We start from the raw sequence: 4,946 nt of genomic DNA, 5'->3' as shown, positions 1-4,946 counted from the left end.
CAGGGCAAAGGTGATAAGCAATGGGGTCCACATGCCACCTTCCTGCCCATTTTATACCCCCCCCAACCTCCAAACCCATCTTGGGGATGGGCATTAAATTCCACCCGATGTCTAATTAAAGAGAGGACCTGCTACTCCCACCTGATCTAGACAGATGTAACTCCAGTCCCACAGTATATGGTTGATTTTTAACATCCTTTAAAACGATTCAATGATTCAACTAGCTACTCAGTTTTGCAAATAATCACCCGATTGCAACTTGGGATGGACAATATATGCGGCTTCCTCACTTTGCCCACATTTCATTAAAAGAAGAGGCTAAAAATCTGAGATTTAATTTTGGATCTTTCCTGTGGCTGATGTTTTCAGGAGTTATGAGGCACATGTTACTTTCTTTCATAATGTGCCCCATATCTTCGATCACTTATTCCCAAAGTAATACCCAATATCATATTACTCCCGACAGTGTATCCTGTACAAATTGCATCATCGCTGCCGCCACTGTATACTCTCAACCTCCCACTGTGTATTCTCCATCATATTCTTCTTCACTATTTATCCTCCAACATGTTGTTCCCGGCTGCAGACCTTCTATCATATTGCTTTCCTCTATACACTCTGTATCACATTGCCCTCCACAGTGTATCCTTTATCATATTGCTCCCTCTACTGTGTGCCTTCTATCACAGTGCTCCCTCATTATGTACTCTCCATCACACCACCCTCCACGTTGGACTCTCTATCACAGCACCACCGCCATGCTGTACCCTCTATCACAGCCAGTGCTCCCACATTATGTACCCTCTGTCACAGCACCCTCCACAGTGTATCCTGTAATATTGTTCTGCACTACTTACGTGCCATCATATTCTCTTGAGCTCTGTACTCTTTATCACATTATGTCCCACTTCATTCTCTGTATTACGTGGTTTCTTATTAATATGCTCTATCATACTATTCCTCATAGCACATCCCCTATCACCTAGTTCCTACTCTACACTATTACACTGCTCCCAAATGTATATCTTTTGAGATATAGCTACTGTGTACCTCTAAACCACTATATTGCTGGCTGCTGGGTACTTTCAATTAGGTTGTTTCAATTATGTCTGAAATAATTAAATGTATGAGAACTCTTGTAGAATTTGAAACTGCTAAATACCTCCAAGAGAATACAGATTCACTGCAGACGCTGTTTACAGTGTGATATTGTGTTAAATATTTGTAGCAGTTAGCAAAGAGTGAGATCTATCCTGTTGGCCAATGTCCACAAAGATGCTCCATTCGCAGCTGCTGAATAGATATCGATGTAACTTTGGTGAGGGGGAACATGTAGCATATCTAGTGAGTTACACCAGGAACATCCAACTAAGCAATTGTCACTTTAAATTAATTAGACATTCAGAAGAATTCCTGGAGCGATCCAACCATGGTAAAAGTGGCTTTATCCATGAGCTAATCAACACTGAAACTTCTAAAGAGAACAGACAAAATAATTTCTGAATTCAGTTCCTACATTGAGAGGGTGAGGAGAAATTGAATTCTAAACTCATATAGAGCAAAAAAGTTCAACTGTGCTGACAGACTTTTATTCAATGAATCTGCAGCCAGTTTGTAATATGTGAATGTTACATCTTGAGAATATGTCAATTACCGAGAATTGGCACATGACTAACCCTCTCCATCTAAATCCATTCTATCCAGAATGTTTCATACGACTTACTCACTGCAGGAGCAGCTATTCTGAAATCAAGGGTGTGACCTGACGTCATGGCTGGTTATTCCGATTACACGATGCACAAGCTCCTTCAGAAACATATACAATGACATTCATGAGAATAAGAGGGTCAGTTAATGAGAGGGACATTTGAAAGAAAGGTTGCTGTTTAGCAGGGCAATAACTGCAGTTATTCACTCCATGTTATTTACTTCACAAATTACTAACGCCATTCTGCATGGCTATGATTTGCCGGTGGTAAGAAGCTGCCATTGAAGGTGCTGAGCTGCAACACCCCCTGTTTTAATGCATGATCACATATTCATTGCTCACATATTGACAAGCTCTGAATAGCTAAATCTTATTGTTGGTAACACTTTATTGAAAATAATCTAGATAACAGGTACACAAAACACCGAGTAGATTGTCAGATTATCTTAATAGATGGTGGGCGGAATTCTAATGTTAGCCGATGCCAAAATCGGGAAAGGCGATTGGACACAGAATCGATTCCAATGCCAAAATTGCGTTAGGCGCCGATTTGACGCCAAATCGCAATGCTCCAGCGCCCAGGGCCTCCGCAATTCTCTGCCCCCAATGGGCCGAGTTCCCGACGGCATGATTCACTTGTGCTTTTGAAAATCGTGAAACCAGTGTGGTGGCTGCTGAGGGAGAGGTACAGAAGGCGTCCATCTTCACCATAGTTTGCTAACAGTTATGCCTCTGGACGGAGGGCTTCTGCCAGGGCCAGGGGGAGTAATGGGGGGTGGCCAGGAGGTGGGCTTGGAGTCGCGATGGAAAGGCAGCAAATACCATTGCCATAGCCGGCAAGGCAACCATGCAGCTGCACTCACCGCTAACAGTCCACTTTGAACTTAGTGCCACGGGTCATATTGGTGTCCCCCAGGGCACCCCCGGGATGCCCTCTGGCCCCAGCCGACCATCAGCTGTATGAACGCGCTCCAGCACAATTAGTGCCATCTTGTTGGCTGGGATAAGTGTGTGTGGAGATTGTAACGTGTGTATACGGCTGCAGCTTGACAGCCTTCCAAGTGTCAATCACGGACCCGGCGAATCCCGCACCATTTTTTATTGGAATCGATTGTGTTCCACGCGGCACCAGTGCTAGCCCCTCAACGGTATCAGAATCGGTCCAGGTGCAGCGCCGGTTTTTCTGTCGTAAAATTCCACGGATTCTGAGTTGCCGTCAACACTTAGTCTCAGAAACGGAGAATCCCGCCCAATATATTTTGAAATTAATCAACTTCCCCATTATAATAAATAATATTCAGTTTTCTGAAGGAGACACAAGGAAAGTAATAACCTATCACAGATGGACAGACCAGATGATTTCTGTGAGCCACGCAGGCTGGGTAACACATTGAGAACAGCTGGATGATAAAGATAGCTAATATCGTGATCATAATGGGGCATGTAAGAGGAAGTGTTACATACATCCTGTAAATAACAGGCAAGATGGATAACATGCCAGTCAGACAAGGATTGACATAATGGAAATCTACTTACGCAGTACAAGAGGAACAGATGGCAAAATATGCATTGGAGTAGATTCACAATCGATAGTTTACCCATTTCTTCTCTAATACTGTTATTTAGCAAATACCAGGCCACATACCACTTCACAAGTGAAAATGCAATTACCTGAACTTCTCGCAGGTTCAACAAATGCTGCTGGAGTTGGATGCAAAGAAATGCATCAGAATGGCTCTGGATGACTCTCCCTTTCTAACGTTCTCCCTTTGACAGCATGGTGGAGTCTGGAAACATGTTATGCCTGTTAAAACTGAAGCTGTAAGAAATAAAGCGGAAGTGGAAGGAGGAGCTGGGAGTGGAACTAGTGGGAATAGGCCTGGAGTGAAATATTGTATCGGGTGAATTCAACCCCCTCCTGTGCCAGTTTGAGCCTGATACGGTTTAAGTGATTCACAGAGCTCATACAACGCAGGCTCAGATGAATAGGTTCTTCCCTGAGATGGAGAATAGGTGTGAGAGGTGCACAAGGGGGTCGGCGAATCATGTGCATATGTTTTTGTCCTGCCCGAAACTTGTGAAATTTTGGACATCGCTCTTTAAGATGCTGTTGGAGATCATGGGGATGAGGGTGGAACCGTGCCCGTTGGTGGCGATCTTTGGGATGTCGGAGCTGCCACAGTTACTGGGCGGGGGGGGGGGGGGGCAGATGATGTGGCCTTCGTCTCTCTGGTTGCCCAGTGGCGAATTCTGTTAGGGTGGAGGTCAGTGGTGCTAGGGTATTCCTGCAATTGGAGAAAATTAGTTTTGTTCTTAGAGGGTCAGAGGAGGGATTTCACTTTATGGAGGCTGTTCATATCCGTGTTCAAGGATTTGTTTGTCGCTGGCGAGTAAGGTGGGGGAATGAGGGGGAAAGGGGTCGGGATTTTTGTGCTTTTGGGGAGGGTTAAGTTAAAGTTTAAAAAGAGGTAAAAATGACAAACAGTTTGTATTCTGGCAGTGTTTTCTGGATGATTGTGTGATTTGTTTTGCTGCGTTTGGAATAAAATATGCTTTAAAAAAAACTTGAAGTTGCAATCTGCTTCCTAACAGATTGAGTAGCTGCATGTTTACGATCCACTATATGCTGCTGTACTGCTATCTCAGAATACAGGAGCAAATGTTCAGATGGATGGTTGCAACACATTGCTGGCCAGCTCAGTATCCCTGTACCAGCTGATATGATAAGACCTTCTTTAAACATGTCAACTATGAAGGAAAAATATGCACCGTCAAGCCCACTGATCAAACGTGAACTAGCAGTATCGGCTCTGTTTGTATCTAACTTGTAGTAGCCCTACCCCCACTGAGTTCAATTGCTAATAGAGAATTTTTGTTTAACTATAAATATTGATTAAGTCAGATCTCTGAATTTGCGAAATGTTGATGCAGAACCATGGCCAAAAATAAACACCCATATCTTTCAGGTTTTATAAGGGCATGGTTAGGGCTGTGGTGCAGAGATGGAGTCAGGTGCTGCTTTGAAGGTGAAAGAAAGCATTTATACCGAAGGATGTTCAAGGTGCACTTGATCGTACAAGGAAATTTCTGGGCCCTGCTCCAGTTTGGCTCTGTTTCCACATATTAATACCATCCTGTGCTGCAAACAGGAAAGTAGTATTGAGGTATTTTAAGTTGATGGAACACATAAGTCACAGCTGTATGCCAAATGGAAGTGGAATTAAACTTCAGCAGAGGC

The sequence above is a fragment of the Scyliorhinus canicula genome, chromosome 11 (genome assembly GCF_902713615.1).
Source record: "Scyliorhinus canicula chromosome 11, sScyCan1.1, whole genome shotgun sequence".
Taxonomy (NCBI): domain Eukaryota; kingdom Metazoa; phylum Chordata; class Chondrichthyes; order Carcharhiniformes; family Scyliorhinidae; genus Scyliorhinus; species Scyliorhinus canicula.
The sequence above is the reverse complement of the archived record's forward strand: the minus strand, read 5'-3'. Positions refer to the sequence as shown.